The 17,806-nt window shown below is 41.0% G+C and overlaps 1 long non-coding RNA gene across 1 annotated transcript in view; it reads right to left on the bottom strand.

Annotated features, from left to right (window-relative positions):
• Positions 1 to 1,526, bottom strand: part of LOC125365729 — a 22,327-nt gene extending 20,801 nt beyond the window's left edge. The window contains exon 1 of the long non-coding RNA XR_007213739.1: positions 1,513 to 1,526. This is a non-coding gene — a long non-coding RNA (uncharacterized LOC125365729). The remainder of the gene's footprint in view (positions 1 to 1,512) is intronic.
• Positions 1,527 to 17,806: the final 16,280 nt, after the last annotated feature.

Consider the following 17,806-nt stretch of genomic DNA (forward strand, 5'->3'; position numbering starts at 1 on the left):
AGTGGTAGAGTGCTAGCCTTGAGCAAAAAGAACCCAGATCCTGAGTTCAAGCCCCAGGACTGGCAAAAAAAAAAAAAATCCATGAACTTTTGACTCTCTAAGGAGCCATAACATGCAAATATGGGTTTACCTCTGTGGTATTAAATTTTTACAATAGCAGAGATTATCTATAAATGCTGGAGGAAAAGCAATACTGAAAAATCAAGCTAATAAACACCATGCCAGGGCTTGTCATAGAAGCTCATACCTGTAATCTCAACTACCCAGAGGAGGAAAGGAAGATCAAAGTTTGAGGACAGCCAGGTGCTGGTGGCTTATGCCTGTATAATCCTAGCTACTCAGAAGGCTGACATCTGAGGATCAGGGTTCAAAGCCTGGGGAGAAAAGTCCCCGTGAAACTCTTATCTCCAACTAACCACTCAAAAAATGTAAGTAGAGTTGTGGTTCAAAGTGGTATCATTCAAGCCTTGAGCAAAAGAGCTCAGGGACAGTGTTCAGGCCCTGAGTTCAGGCCTCAAGACAGGCGCGTGCGCACATGCGTGCACACACACACACACACACACACACACACACACACTGTGGAATAGTCATTCAATTTATCCTCGGTAATAGGATCAACCACTCCTACCAAAACTAGGACTCCTTGACTCATGGGCTCAGAGGCATGGGAAGGCTAAAGTGGTAGATCATTTTGGCGTAGTGGGTTCATTATGACTATTTTGAATTAAAAAAATTATTATAAAGGTGATAAACAGTAGGGTTCTAGTTACATAAGTTAGGTAAATAGTATATTTCTTTTGGAACAATGTCACCCCTTCCCTCCCAGTTTTTCCCTCTCATCCCCACCCACAAGTTGTATGGTTCATTTTCCACAGTGCCCAGTGAGCACCACTGCTGTACTTGTTCACTCTTTGTCCCTCCATTTCTGTGCCTCCCTTTACCCACCCAAAGACAGATAAATGAATTAACAAGATGAAAACAAGAATAGCCACAAAGAAAAAAAAAAACTCTTGCTTCCATTTCCTGGAGTGCATTTTGGTAAATATTTTTTTATCTGATCTGAGGCACACAGGTGTTGTGACTTTGTCATTGTATCTCTTGATGTAAGCATTTCTTCCTCTGAGCCCTGAGAACATCAACTCTTGAGGACAGAAAGCAACAACTTTCTGGGTCATTACAAGTAACAGTGGAAGCATTTTTCATTCCTATCTCCTGATTCTAGCCCCATGACGATGATACCACTTGTTCGGTGTGGATTCAGAGTAGAAATAACCTGCTGGAAAACTTTTCCCTGGCCTTAAAAGCTCTTGCTACCTACCTAGCAACCACCGTCTGCAAAAGACTCAGCTGCTGTTCAATTGGCTGCTTCAGGATGGTGGAAAACATGAGACTAGTGAATTCCATTGGTGTGGACCTATTGTCATACTCCTTCCCCTGTGAAGGGAGATCCTAGGCCAGAGGCAATGCTGAGAGAGAAAATGCTGAGAGTGGTTAACATTTCTCCAAGTCTACAGATGGTGTTTTTCACAGAAGCAATGCATTTAGAGAAGCCAAATCCCATAGTATGTAACAACTCCTTCCTTCCTTCCTTCCTTCCTTCCTTCCTTCCTTCCTTCCTTCCTTCCTTCCTTCCTTCCTTCCTTCTTCTTTTTTTTCCCTGTGATTTGAACTCAGGGCCTGACACATCTTGGTAGGACACATCTTCAACCTTTCCCCCAACTGTCTTTGTCATCAGTTATCTACTTATATTCCTTTAATATCCCTAACCTCAGCCAAACCACTGATCATGACCCACAAATCAATATATAATTGCTTATCTGACTATTTCTCTATGTGTCTTGCAGAACCATGTGTTCACCTGGCCTGAGTCTTCTCTACCTTGTCAATGACAAGGGCCACAGGTGCAGGAGGCCATAAGTGCAGGCTGAGAGAGCAAAGGCAATGTAGCAAGAGTAGGGACATAGGCATTGACCCACTTAATTTGTGCCTTCAAAGCCTCCCCAGGTCTAATCACATAGCAATTCTGTTTGATGATGGAGTGTTGCTGTGCACACCCAACTTTATAACCCAGTGGGTCAGATATAGCTAGTCCATGATGCTGAAGATTAACTATGCAACCTCCTGCACACCCTCATTTCCTTCTCTATAATGAAGATAGTGAGAGCCCTTACACATAAGATTGCTAGAATGTTTAAATCCTTAATACTCAAAGTGGAGTTCTAGGCCCTTTGGTATCACTGGGGAACGTCTCAGAAATACAGAATTCCAGATGCCATCCCAGAAATATGAAATCCAAATCTGCATTTAAAAAACTTACTGGATGATCTGGGCACAGGTGGCTCATGCCTGTAATCCTGGCTACTCAGGAGACTGAGAGGTGAGAGCTGAGATTTGAAGCCAGCCCAATCAGGAAGGTCCACGGTACACTTAGCTCCAATTAACCAGTTAAGAAGCCAGAACTATGGTCTGGGAATGTGTAGAGTGCTTGCCTAGCATGCATTTCTCAGCACCACATAAACAGAAAAAGCCAGAGTGGCACTGTGGCTCAAGTGGTAGAATACTAGCCTTGAGCACAAAAAAGCTAAGAGACCAGGCTCAGGTCCTGAGTTCAAGCCCTAATACCAGAATATATGCATACAAATTCCCAGATTATTTGTTGGCATATTAAAATTTGAGAATTATGCTAAATGAAATAGTGTTGGTAAAAGAGCAAATCATGGAACCCAGCACTGAATCATTACTATTCATAGGTTTTTCCCTCACTGCCTGTGAGTTGCACTTTGTCCTACTTATTGTTATGTCTCTGGCTCCCAAAGCAGTGCCTGGCAGAGGGCAGCTCCTCAAGTTCACGAATGAATGAAAGTGTGTTAGATGAATGAATGAGTGAGAGAATGGGGAGAGAGGAAGATGCTTGCTTTCTGAATATGGCTAGAGACAGTTTTTCTGCTCAGAGTCCCGTTGTCTGACCTACAGCTACTTCGAACTTTATAAATGAAGGCCTTCCTCGCATACAGATGTCTTTTTTTTCTTTGTCGTAAGGACATACATATTTAATTGAGAAACTTTTCTGAGTGCTTCCTTTATAAAAATCTTGTGTTACATGTGGCAAAAAGGAAAAAAAAACCACAAAGATGACTAAGACATGGTCATCCCTGCAGTGTGTGTGTGTATCTGTTTGTGTGTTCTGTTACAGATCTCTTGCTGTACACTCATTTCAACCTTATCTTGGCTTCAAAGATAAGGAGAGAATGGAAACATATGGGGTTTGTTGGCATACTGAGACTGAGTTGTGAATGCTGTAAGAGACACAGGAACTAGAAGATTCAGACAAGGAAAACAAGCTTTAATAAAAGGTTCCAGAATCCAGATACCTTCTCCTCCTCCACACCCACCCTCAGTGAACCATCCTCCCTCCTCCCAAATGAACTTCCCTGCAGCAAACACGTCTGCCAGGTCTGGGGAACAGATTGGTAGAGGCTTGTTCCTTTTCTGTCAGAATGGAGGCTCTAACACACTGGCTGTCTTCAGTTTTTCTCCTTGAAGATCATTCTAGGATAGGGAAGATCATTTTAGGATAGGGAAGCCATCTATACACAAGCTCTCCTTCCTTCTCTGTACAAACTCCTTACCTCCTCTACCACTAGATCCACTGCAATGGGGAAAGCAGGCCTCTTTGTCCTCCACCCAACTCCGTTTGAAGCTACTGGAATTCATCCAAAGCTACCTATCTAACTACTTTCTATATAATCTGTCTCCATCATTATTTACCTTTATCATCTACATCTATCATTTAGCTGTGTCTATTATCTATATTATCAGCTATTTGATATCTGTCTATCATTTAACTAAATCTATCTTAATCCAGTCATCACATATCTGGCATCTATATCTATTGTCTATCTCTATTATATATTTATCTTTATCATCTATATTATCTCTCATCTAGCTATATCTATTATCTAGATCTATTATCTATATCTGCCTACCACCTAACAATATCTATCTATCTATCTATCTATCTATCTATCTATCTATCTATCTATCTATCTTCCAGTGCTGGGGTTTGAACTCAGGGCCTGAGTATTGTCCCTGAGCTTTTCCCTCAAAGCTAGCACTTTACTACTTGAGTCACAGCTCCGCTTTTGGCTTTTTAGTGGTTAATTGGCAGTAAGAGTCTCACAGCCTTTCCTGTCCAGGATGGCTTTGAACCACAATTGTCAGATTTCCTGAGTAGCTAGGATTCATGATCCATCAGCACCTGTCTTTACTGAGTATTTATGTATTGGTCCATAAAGCAGTGAAGAAAAGCAAATGTCCTTTCTCCTACTTCTGGAATTTACATTCTAGATAGAGGTAGTAAGCCAAATCAATGATTGCAGTATACAAAGTTTGGATGATGGCAAGTGCTATACAGATGAAAGTGAGGAAAGGGATTGAAGTTGTGTTGGGAGTGGGCTTTAGTATTAAAAAGATTGCCAGGGATGTGACATTTGACTAAAGGCTAGGAAAGGGAAGAAAGGAGCTGTATAGATATTGGGGATACTGGGAGGGATAAGCATGTCTGGTGTATACGAAGGTCTAGAAGTGAAAACATAATATTAAAGAGAAGAGGTACTTAGGTGCCGGTGGCTCACGCCTGTCATCCTAACTACTTAGGAGGCTGAGATTGGAGGATCACTATTCAAAGCCAGCCCGGATAGAAAAGTCCCTGAGACTCTTATCTCCACTGATTCAGCAAAACGCCAGAAGTGAAGGTATGACTTAAATGGTAGAGGACTATCTTTGAGTGAAAAACCCAAGGGATAGTGCTGTGGCTAAGTTCAAGCCCTAGTACTTAAAAAAAAAAAAGAATTAGAAAAGAGACCAGTATGGCTGAAGTGGAGACAGCAAAGGGAGGAAGAGAAGAAGAAATGGAACAAGGATGATGGTATGCAGACAGGAAAGCACTTTCAATGTCCTTGATATGTATTTGGAGATGGGAAGCCTTTGGAGGACTGAGTGGGGTGACATGACCTGATTTATGTGTAGTGTACAATTGCTTATGGCTTGGTGAATAGATTAGGGACAGACATGGGGAAATCTGTGTGTGAGAATTGGGGTGGAAACAGAGCGATCAATCCAGACATGTGAAACAAATGGCATTTACATGCTTCAGTTGGGAGCAGATGACATGGTGAGCAAGGGAGGATTCTGGATTTATTTGGAAGATAGTCAACAGGACATGCTGACAAGATTCGATGTGGGATGCATTTGAGAGAAAAGACTAAAGGAAGATGCCCAGGTGTTTGGTCTAAGAAGCTATCTCAAATGAGAAAGTCTGAAGGAAGAGATGGGTTTATTGTTATTTTCATTTATTTATTGTTGTGCTGATGCTGGGGCTTAAACTGGAGGCCTAATGTTCTCATTGGCTTTTTTTTCGCTCAAGGCTGGCTCTACTACTTGAGCCACAGCTTCACTTTCAGCTTTTTGGTGTTAATCGGAGATAAGAGTCTCACAGATTTTCCTACCTGCGCTGGCTTTGAACTGAGATCCTCAGATCTCAGCCTCCTGAATGCTAGGATTACAGGCGTGAGCTACTAGTACCCAGCTAGTGAATGAAGGTTAATGATGGATGCTGTTTTGAACTGGTGAGTGATATTTTGGGGGCATCCCAGAAGGTTGATGAGTAGGTTATTGTATAAACGAATATGTAGTTCAGTCTAGAAAGATGGGCTGTAGAATTAAATTTGATCAGTTATATAAAACTGTAAGATGGAGCTCTTCCAGTAAGTTGTGAGAAAATCCACAGGCCCACAGGGCTGAATGTTGGGATTCCTGTATATTTGGTGTTGGGGATTTGATGAGAAAAACTAAGGGAAACTTAGAAGAAGACCTGTGGAGAAAAACCTAATGCCAAGGGAAGAGAGGGTTTCGTGGAGGAGGGTGAGCTGTTGCTCCTAGATGGAGTAGTTGTGCTCACTTTGGCAGCACATATACTAGATGAAATAGTTGAGGACACCATGTTCAAGGACATAGTCACATGGAGGTTCTAGTGGTCCTGATGGAAGTAGCTTTGCAGGTTGATCCAGAGTGTTCTGGGAGAGTAAACATGCAGACTGTGGGGAGAGACAGCACTTCAAGTCTTCAGCAAGGACTTGCATGGCTCACCCAGAACACTGCAGTAGGCTCCCTGCTTCATCTTGAGAACCTCTTTAGACTGACACTCAAGTCCTTCACAGTTTGATCTTAACAAACTTGTAGCCAAAACTGCTAATAATCTCTCTCCTTTGCTCCATTCACAAATCAGACTCATTGTTCTTTTGTGCCAAGACCTTTCCCATGTTTCTCAGCCAATTACATGCTGTTTCTCTGGAAAAAGTTTCATCAGCCTTTTCAGCCTAACGACAGCCTAGCAAACATGTGGTCATTCTTGAAGAGGTAGTTCAAGGTCACCTTCTCTATTAACTCCTCCTTGTCTTTCCTGGTTGTATAGGCAAGCTCCTTTCTCTGTCCTCCTTGGTCTCATATTTTTTGGGTATGCATGGGCTAGTATACTGGGGCTTGAGTTCAGGGTCTGGATACTGTCTCTGAGTTTTCTTGCTCAAGGCTGGTGCTCTATCTCTTGAACCACAGTGCCACTTCTGGTCTTTGGGTGGTTCATTGGAGGTAACAGTCTCACAGACATTCCTGCTTGGGCTCTGGCTTTGAACATGTGATCTGCAGATCTCAGCTTCCTAAGAAGCTAGGATTACAGGTGTGAGATACTGAGGTTCGGCTAGTTCCATTTTTACAGACAAAATATCTGGCAGTTGACATTCAAATAACTTCAAATACTAATAAAATGCTTCTTAAAATGTCAAGATTTGAAAATATTATGGATGTTGGCAACTTTTTTCACTTATTTCTTTACAATATTATCTCATGTACTTTTTCAATTTTCTTTTTCAAGATAATTATTTGTTATCCTTAAGTAGTTGTATAAAGGGTTTTAATTCAATGTGTCAGTCTATGAGGACAATGCATCCTGATGCATGTCACCGCCCCCCCCCCAGCATTCTTCCCCATCTCTCTCAACCCTGCCCACCTCCTCAGATCACCTGGTTCTATTTTCACACATGTGCATTAAATATGATGACTGCATTTTCCCATCCTTCCTCTCTTCATGCATCTCCCTCCTTCCCTTGATACCTCAAGTTCCAGCTCTGTTATCTTGATTCTGTTTGAGGTATGATTTGAGATGTGGAAGCACATAGAAGAAATCAATTCGTTGATTATAAATTACTTTTCTTATGATGCTCTGGTCCTATCATCAGCAATGACTTCCCTTTCATCTTTGAGCTTTGTTTTGTTTTGTTTTGTTTTGCCAGTCCTGGGGCTTGAACTCAGGGCCTGAGCTCTGTCCCTGGCTTCTGGCTTCTTTTTGCTCAAGGCTAGCACTCTACCACTTGAGCCACAGCGTCCCTTCTGGCCTTTTCTGTTTATGTGGTGCTGAGGAATTGAACCCAGGACTTCATGTATACGATGTGGGCACTTTACCATTAGGCCATATTCCTAGCTCCCCATCTTTGAGCTTTATTGTTAACATTTATCTAACTTTGTTCTCTGGCCTTTAGACTCTTGATGTTTCCTCCTTCGAATCTGGAGGCATTTGAAAAATGAAAGCACCAATCTGCCTCCTAGCAATAGAACCATCTCCTAACTTTGAATTGCTCTAAACCCAAAAGGCATGTCTTTTAATATTTAGAGCATTAAGTCCTAATCTATCCTGCTGAATGTTTTTTTTTACCATATTACTTAAGACACAAAGAAAAAACAAATCTTGAATGCATCACCCAGCTGCAAGAAATAAGTCAGTTCCATCCATTCATATTATTTTAGTCCTGAAATTCACTCCACATTGTCCTATGCCTTAGGCTTTAGTAAAATTGTTAAGATGTGTATATATATATATATACACACATCATATATAAGATATGTATATATATATACACATATATACATACACTATGTAGTATATATATACAGTATATATAATGTGTATATACAGTGTATATATGATATGTAATGTTTTTGTTTATATAAACAAAAATATATAATATAGCTTTATATAGATCTCTCTATATAATACATAAATGAAAACATACATTTATCTGTATACAATATATTCTATATAAACAAAAACATAATATACAGCTATATAGCTTTATATACCTATGTATATATAAACAAAGTATTGTACATAATAGATGTCTTTATATATTATACAGGTCTCTCTCTATCTATCTATAACGTTTTTGTTTTTGCCAGTCCTGGGGCTTGAACTCAGGGCCTGAGCACTGTCCCTGGCCTCTTTTTCTGCTCAAGGCTAGCACTCTACTTGGGCCACAGTGCCACTTCTGGCTTTTTCTATATATGTGGCGCTGAGGAATCGAACCCAGGGCTTCATGTATGTGAGGCAAGCACTCTACCCGTAGGCCATATTCCCTGTCCTATATAATGTTTTTGCTCTTTTTACCTATGCTGAGGCTTCCACTCAGAGCTTTTTTGTTTTTCTCTTTCTGTGTACATATATATATGAAGTGTGCATAATATATTACAATTATATTAATAGTTAATACAATTAATATTCTTGATATATTAATATTAATAATTATATTATTATACAAAATAATTCTTATCTAAGAGATGCCCAAATAGATAGCCCAACATCATAATATTTGGGAACAATTCAAGAACAGGGTGCAGTGATGGAAAGGTGCCCACTTATCAGGCAAAAGGAGAAATATTTGGAATGAGTCCTGGGGCATGTTCAAAGCAAAGTTTTAAGAGAAGAAGCCAAACCAACAGAAATCATCGCCAGGGAGGCTATGGAGCCCTTCCCTACAATGGCAGAAAGCCAGTTAAGCAGCAGCTCTTGCAGAACAAGTAGGGGAAATGAACACAAAGCCCCCAAGTCTGCAACAGCTCTCACATACACCTGTGTTGTTTATTCGAGGGGAAGGAGGGGTAGGGGGAGGAGGAGCAGGGGCAGGGGCAGGGGGAGGAGGGAGAATGAAGAAGAAATAGGAAGTGGTAGTAAGTGCTGTGAATAGTATCAGTTGCCATCATTACTGCACCTGTGACAATGAGTTGAGGAATTCTAAGTGGTGCTGGTCCTTGTAAATGTTAGCCGTCCACAGGCAGCCATACTCCTCTATCACGTAGAAACCAAACCCGGCATGTGCTAACTAACCCTCTGTTTTTTCCCATGATTAACACAACCACAGTAAACATCATTTCCAAGTGCCTCAGACAGAAACAATTCTGAAGCCACTTTTTTCTCCCCCTGGTGCCTTTTTTTCTGTTGTTCAGGAAAGCGGTTCTGTATTATACCTTTCTGTTTCTTTCTAACATAGTAAGTGCTAATTACACCCCTTGGGTACACCTTGGCTGCTGTGTTAAACACATCCAGCGTTGTTTTCTTATTACCATGAAAAAAATATTTGACATGAAAGACTACCTGTGGAGACACTAAGGGATGCTGGAATAAACCTCCATAATTTAAGGGGCTAAGCAATTTAAGGAGGGGATTGTGATCAGAAGGAGAGGCAGCAAGGCCTGTGTGTGTGTGCGCGCATGCGCGTGTGTGTGCACAGTTGGTTAAATGAGGAAGTGAAATTAATATTATGTGATGACAAAGAAGCTTGGGAGTGTGTGTGTGCACATGTGTGTGTGTGTGCATGCATGGGTTTGCATAGGCTAGGCAGGCTAAGCTTCCATCTGCACAGCTGTAGATTCACCATTTCTTCTCATTATTAATTCTGGGTATTTGTTGTTTTCTTATGCTGGTACTGTGGCTTTAACTCAGGGCCTGGGACTTGTCCTTTAGCATTTTTGCTCAAGGCTGGTGCTCTACCACTTGAGTCACAGCTCCATTTCTGGCTTAAAAAAATAATTGGAGAGCAGAGTCTCATGGACTTTTCTTCCCAGGCTGACTTTGAACTGGGATCCTCAGGTCTCAGCCTCCTGAGTAGCTAGTATTACAGGCTGAGCCACTGGCAACAAATAATTTTTGATGGAATAGGGTTGGGAATGTGGCCTAGTGGTAGAGTGCTTGCTTAGCATACATGAAGCCCTGGGTTCAATTCCTCAGCACCACATATATAGAAAAAGCCAGAAGTGGTGCTGTGGCTCAAGTAGAGTGCTAGCTTTGAGCAAAAAAAGAAGCCAGGGACAGTGCTCAGGCCCTGAGATCAAACCCCAGGACTGGCAAAAAAAAAAAAAAAAGTAGATTGATAAAACCTCTTTGTATTTAATTTTTTTTTCATTTTATTATAAAGGTAATGAACAGAGATGTTACAGTTATATAAGTCAGGTAAGGACTACATTTCTTTTTGGACAATGTCACCCCTTCCCTCACTCTTTCTGTTTTCCCCTCCCACCCCCATCCACAAGTAGTATAGCTCATTTTCAACATAGTGTCTAGTGAGTACCACTGCTACATTTGTTCACCCTTTGTCCCTCCATTTCTGTGCCTCCCTTTTCCCACCCAAAGACAGATAAATGAACCAACAAGAAAAAAGAAAACAAAAGCAGCAATTTGGAAAAAGTCCTCTTGTTTCCATTTCCTAGAGGTTATTTAGCTGTACCATTTTGTACCATCAGTGGCACACAGACTTTGCACCTTTGTGATCCTCTCCTGAGTGTCTTCCTTTGCCTCACTGTGGTGAATGCCTAGAGTATTGGATAATTTACCATGTCTCAGTGTAGATTAATAACCTCCCTTGCTTTACCTGCTGACATAATTTGTGTCTTGAATGTCCACCTAGTCTTTCCAGTGCTGAGTCTGTTCTCAAATCCAAAATCAGGCTTAGAAGGCTGGATATAGAAAGTGCCAGAAAAAAGGACTTAGCCTTTTGATAAATATATTTTCAGTGTTTAGAACATGGAGGTGCTTTGACTATAAATATAAGGCCCATCTCTGACTTCAATGAGCTCATTATGTTAACTTCCATATAATACTGGTCATTAGTTAATGGTTATTATGAACAAATGGTTTTACTCACAATTCAACTGTCAGCTCATGAGTGCTAAGGGAAATTACTGAACTGGAACAGGTATCTGTGTAAGCCATGATTTAGGGGAATAAAGCACTATAAACTTTCCCTACCACGAGATAATTTTCTAGAAAAAAATCAAGTCTTAGAATTCTAAATATTGAAAGTTTTACAAACACACACACACATACACATACACACTCATTTTATGCAAGTACTGGAGCTTGAACTCAGGGTCTGGATGCTATCTCTTGTTTTTTTCCACTCAAGGCTGATACTCTACCATTTGAGTCACACCTCTACTTCCAGCTTTTTGTGGTAAATTGGAGATGAGTGTCCACGGACTTTCCTTCCAGGCTGGCTTCAGATCTCAGCATCCTGAGTAGCTAGGATTACAGGTGTGAGCCACTGGTGCCCACCTTAATACACACACTTTAGTAAATAAAACAAAGTTCAGAATGCATAATTGTAAATTTTCCAGGCTTATATGATAATTATTATTTATTCTTAGATCAAATGTCAGGTTGATAGACCATGGTACTAATAGAGGCCTTTTAAGTTATTTTGTTTAATACAGCATAGTATGGGGGATGTTTGTACTGAATAATGACTTTTCACATATGGAAACAATGCTGATAAACTCAATTGTAGACTTTAATTTATTCTCAGCAGTGAAATTCAAATTTCCTTACTAACGGGAGACAGAATGTAGCTGCCAGAATGTCAGTACCAGAAGCAAGAAGATGTGTTCTCACAACGTTAGTATACATCTATCTGTGTAGCAGTTACATCTTATATAAGGTACAGTATAACACCTAAGCCTCTTATCAACATTATCCCTGGCAATTGCTTAGGGAGAAGCCTAATACTGGACTGTCATAGTCTTCAAGTACACCAGTCCAGTTATCTTAGAATCACTTTTTCAAGAATTCTATTCCATTGGTGGTTAGAAGTGGCCACAAGAAAAGTTTGCATATGATTTCAAAGGCAGCAGGGAGGTGGCCACTGTTATGCTTGTTTGTCTGTGGCCCTCAGAGCTGCAGTAGCTTAGGCATGTTAGGACTTCACCAAGGCCTGAATTGATTAGTTGTGGGGCTACAGGGGTGTGTGGCTTCTTCAGCTCCAATCAGGTATCTTCTTTGTTCCAGGAAGTACATGTGGGATTCTTAGATGAACAGCAACTCTTTTTTTTTGTTGTTCCTTGGATTCCAGGGGACAGATGTGGGTGCTAGTTTCTCCCTGTCCCTGGTAATCAGCTGCTTGGAAGCAGATGCGATTCCATTCCAGTGCTGTCACATCAAAATTGTGTAAATCTTGTGTTTGTCTGTGACTTATTTAATAGTCTGCCTATGTTGAGGTTGGATTTCTTGATTTATGGATATTTTGTTTCACCTCCATTCTATTTAAATCTACAAGTGTTGAGCTTGATTTACTACCTTGTTTGAATGGCAAACACACTCCCTGAATGATGTTTATGACTTTCCTAATAGGATTGTTATTGGAAGACAAACCTTGGTTCACTATAATGCTATTAGAAAAATTGTAAAAATCTTTGTTTTCACCTTATCAAAGAACCTAGTTTCTCCATTGCCTGGGGAGCATCTCAACCTTTTCCCATCTGACACATGGCCCAAGGATTTCTATTTGGCAACCTCCCCAAGTTTTATAAGTCCCACATAGGCATTGGCTCAGCGAGCACAATTATAGCCCATAGCCCTGTGGCCTCTGCAGTGCACACGAGGTCACAGTTGAACCTAGAGGCTCTTGGTGGAGAGTCTCCACCTGCAAGGGAGCAGGGTGCCCTTCTCAGGCTCTTGCTAATTTCCTTTGGGAAGTCTTGCGCATCTGCCTGTGCTGTCTCCAGCCCCAGCCTGTTCATCCCTAGCCTGGCTAGCAATGACATAACTGATGTCATGTTGACCATCCAGATATCAAGGCTCCTTGTTCCTTTATTACCAGACTAACATTAGCCCCTGTCCTTAATTCTCTCCAGTTTTCACTAAGAGCAGGCTTAGATGTCACACAAAACTCAAACTGATGGTCAGGAAAACAGAGAAAAGCCAAAGACATTTTACAGTTGGTTCTTAAAGATGAAGGTCCTTGGGCCACCCACTACTGACCAGCATGGCTTTGGTTGTAGAATTTCCTCCTGGAATTTACCACCCCCCCAACCCCCAGCCCCAAAGGAAAGAAGGAAAGAAGGGAGGGAGGGGGGAGGGAGGGAGGGAGAGAGAGGCTAGTATCTCCACTCACAGTCAGCATGGACAAAGGAAGGTGACCTAGGAGGCAGACTGTGAGTTGGAAATGAGATGGGAACTTCTTTGGGCTCTACTTTAAGTTTATAGCCCCAAATCTGCAGGCTTTTGGAGTGGTGGTAAGCATGGCAAGTATTCTCTTTTTATAGCTAAAGAAGACTTGTGTGTGTGTGTGTGTGTGTGTGTGTGTGTGTGTAGATGCATTTTCACTCTCCAGTAATCAGTTGAGGAGCACCTGGACTGATCCACAACAATGCTGCTATAAACATAGATGTGCAAGATAGATGCCTAAGAACAGTATGTTCAAACTGTATAGTACTTCCATTTTCAGTTTTGAAGAACCTCCCTACTGATCTCCATAGGGTTGTACTAGTTTGCATTCCCACTAACAGTGTGTGTGAGTTCCTTTATGCCTAGGTCCTCACCAGCATTGTTGTTCGTTTTGTGGATGGCTACTATTCTGGCTGGGGTGAGATGGGAAGTGGAGTTGATTTTGTGTGTGTGTGGGGGGGGTGGTTTTTTTTTTTTTTTTTTTTTTTGGCTAGTCCTGGGCCTTGGACTCAGGGCCTGAGCACTGTCCCTGGCTTCTTCCCGCTCAAGGCTAGCACTCTGCCACTTGAGCCACAGCGCCGCTTCTGGCCGTTTTCTGTATATGTGGTGCTGGGGAATCGAACCTAGGGCCTCGTGTATCTGAGGCAGGCACTCTTGCCACTAGGCTATATCCCCAGCCCCGGGGCGGGGGTGGTGGTGGTGGTGGTGGTGGTGTTTTTGTTTGTTTGTTTTGTTCCAGTCTTTAACTCAGGGCCTGGGTGATTGTTTGTTCTGAGCTTTCTTGCTCAAGGCTAGCACTGTACCACTTGAGCCAGAGTTCCACTGTCCAGCTTTTTTGGTGGTTAATTGGAGATAAGAGTCTCATGGACTTTCCTGCCTTGGCTGAGTTTGAACTGTGAGCCTCTGATCTCGAGATTATGGGAGCAATTAGGATAATGGTGTGAGCCATAGGCATCTGACTTCAGTGTAGTTTTGATTTGCATTTCCTGTATAGCTAGAATGTTGAACATCTCTTCATTTATTGCTTATTTGTACTTCCAAGAACTGTCTGTCCAATTTATCTGCTCATTTATCTATTGGATTATTTGTTTTTTTAATTATTTGAGAATTACAAATATATTCTGGAATATTAATCCTTTGTCTGGTGAATAGTTTGCAGAGATTTTTCCTCCATTATGCAGGCTGTCTCTTCTTTCTGATAATTGTACAAAAGCCTTTTAATTTACTGCAATCTCATTTATCAATTCTTGCTCTTATTTCCTGAGCCAGTGGAACCCTCTTTAGAAAGTTGTTATTTGCAGCTATATAGTAATCTATGTATCTTAAGCCATTTCTTGGGATTGTAAGGTACAATCTAGACTCATACTTAGAACAAAACTTATTTCCATGAGAAATTTCTTTATTTATATATTTTATTTACATTAAACATATAAAGTCTTAAGGCTGGTACATAAGTCAGTGGTAGAGCACTTGCCTAGCATGTATAAAACCCTGGGACTGATGCTCAGAACTGGGAAGAAAAAGCAAAATAAAAACACCATAGGATATTTTTGCTTTCCCATAGCTTCTCAAACTTTTCCATGTTGTTTGCATAATTAAGTAACTTTAATATGGCTACAAGTACGGTTTAGGTTGTGCTGTAATAATAGTCAATCTTCAGGGCTGGGAATATGGCTTAGTGGTAGATTGCTTGCTTTGCATGGATGAAGCCCTGGGTTCAATTCCTTAGCACTACATAAACAGAAAAGGCTGGAAGTGGAGCTGTGGCACAAGTTGGCAGAGTGCTAGCCTTGAGCAAAAAGAAGCCAGGGACAGTGCTCAGGTCCTGAGTCCATGCCCCAGAACTGGCAAAAAAAAAAAAAAAAAAGTTAATCTTCATTTTTTGTTTTTTTTTTGTATGTGTGTGTGTGCCAGTCCTGGGGCTTGAACTCAGGGCCTGAGCTTCTTTTGCTCAAGGTTATTTAGTGCTCTGCCACTTGAGCCACAGCGCCACTTCTGGTTTTTTCTGTTTATGTGGTACTGAGGAATGGAACCCAAGGCTTCATGCATGCGAGGCAAAACTCTACCACTAAGCCACATCCCCAGCCCAATCTTCAAATAGTAAGTGAATGTAAATAACAAAGATTCATTTCTTGTGTTATAGTTCTATCCAAGGTTGCCATGGAGGCTGTGGTCATTGTGATTTTTTAGGGATCTAGAAAAGGAATCATTTTCTTCGTCATTTTGTCCTTTGTACAGAAAGGACAGAGGTTAGTTGTGTGTGTTTGTGTGCACATGTGTGCGCCAGTTCTGGGGCTTGAACTCAGGGCTTGGGCCCCTTATCTTTTTCCTTCAAGGCTGGTGGTGCTCTACCATTTGAGCCATGCTTCCATTTCTAGCTTTTTTCTAGTTAACTAAAGACCTCAAAGAGTTGCCCTGAAAATTAAGTCATGGAATCTTCATTCCTTCCTTAGGTTTTTCCTAGAAGCCTCTGCAGCAAAACCTCATTCCCTGAAGTTTTCTAATAATGCCCTTTGTGAAGTCCTCAAACCAATGGTTCTGTATTGGTCTTTCCTTCTACCAGAAGGGTCATCAGTTGCTTTTGCCAATATATGTCAGTTTCCTGAAAAACTCACCAGTTAAAGGGCATTTTCCAATAGGCTGCTTTCTGAATCTTTGGTATCTAAATACAAAATCACCTTGTATTAATTGGTGCCTCATCACATCTGGCTTTGGGACTATCATCCAGTTGATGACCTGGGTGAGGACCATTTGCTGGCTAGCTCCTTTGTTTTGTATATCACAAAGTGCCTTGTGAAGTTGGCCAGTGACAATCATTGTTGCATTAATCAATTAACTTCTTCATCCTATCTGGTAAGAAGTATTAAGCATATTCATTTCTGACTGCTTTAAATCATCTCAGCCAGGACTGTTTTAAACAGAGAGACAGAGCTCATTTTGGCAGGATGGGATACAACGTCTGTGTGTGTGTGGGGGATACAACGTCTGTGTGTGTGTGTGTGTGTGTGTGTGTGTGTGTGTGTGTGATTGGTTGTTGGGCTTGAACTCAAGGCCTGGGCACTGTCCCTGTGTTTCTATGCTTAAGGCTCTACCACTTGAGCCACAGCTCTACTTCAGGCTTTTGGGCAGTTAACTGTAGGTCAGAGTCCCAGGCCTTTCCTGCATGGGCTGACTTGGAACTGCAATCCTCAGATCTCAGCCTCCTAAGTATCTAGGATTACAGGCCTGAGCCACCAGTGGTTGGCTTGATTCAGCTACTTTTTGGTCTCTATTTTGTCTAATTTAACACATAGACTTACCATGGGTGGCTTATTTTTTTTAAGCTTGTGTGTCTAACTGAAACTACCAAAGAACTGTGACTTCTTAGTTTGTCGGTTAAAAGTGAACATGCCAAAAAATTATCTTGAAAAATGTCAAGTTTTGGGGAACAAATAACAGGGATCATTCCTTATCTGTTAAATGGCTTGTCCCTCCCCTAAAATAATACAAACAAAAAACAGAAACCATCTTGGCCCAGATGACTTCACTCATGAATTCTGCTCAATATTAAAAAACAAAAGCAAAATATTAAAAAAGAATGAATTACTTTCACACAAAGGTCTTGCAGAAAATTGAAGGGAAAGGAATTATTCCCACCTGATTTGTGAGATCAGTAGCTGATATCCTTTATGTAAACACATGTAAAAGTTCTTACCAAAGTATTAGCAAACTGAATGTATTAGTATGTGCAAATGTTAATACAACATAACCAAGGAAACTTTTTCCTGGAAGTATGAAGTTGATTCAACTGCACTTCAATGCCAACAATCTAAAAGTAAAAAGCCAGCTGTCCACTACCCATAATCCTAGCTACTCAGAAGGCTGAGATCTGAGGATCACAGTTCAAAGCCAGCCCAGGCAGGAAAGTCCATTAGACTCTTATCTCCCTCCAATTAAGCACCAATAAAACCTGTAAGTTGAACTGTTGTTCAAGTGGTAGAATGCTGGACTTGAATACAAAAGCTCAGGGATAGCACCCAGGTGCTGAGTTCAAGCCCAAGGACCAACACAAAAGTAAGTAAAAGCAAAAGCCACATGATTATCTCAGTAATCTTAAAAAAGACTTCAAAAAAATTAAAAAATCAAAACCCTTAGCAACTTAGAGATGGAAAGGAATGCCATCAACATCGTAGTGTTCATCTACCAAATATTATAAAAACAAAAAGCGAAAGAATGATGACTGAGTAAATATGTTTTCTCTAAGATCAAAACCAAGAGATGATTTCTACTCACTATATTTTTGCAATTGGACTGGAAAATGTAGCAAGTGCACTGACAAAAAAGAAAGCCCTAACAAAAGGTACACAGTTTGTAAATAAAAATATTTGCTTATGTTCAGACGACATATTTCCAGAGCAGACCCCGAAGAACTGATCAACACACTGCTAGGCCCAAGAAAGAAGCTGAGAAAAACTGTGGGAACCAAGCATCAACAACAACCAAAAA

This window comes from Perognathus longimembris, chromosome 1 (genome assembly GCF_023159225.1).
Source record: "Perognathus longimembris pacificus isolate PPM17 chromosome 1, ASM2315922v1, whole genome shotgun sequence".
Taxonomy (NCBI): Eukaryota; Metazoa; Chordata; class Mammalia; order Rodentia; family Heteromyidae; genus Perognathus; species Perognathus longimembris.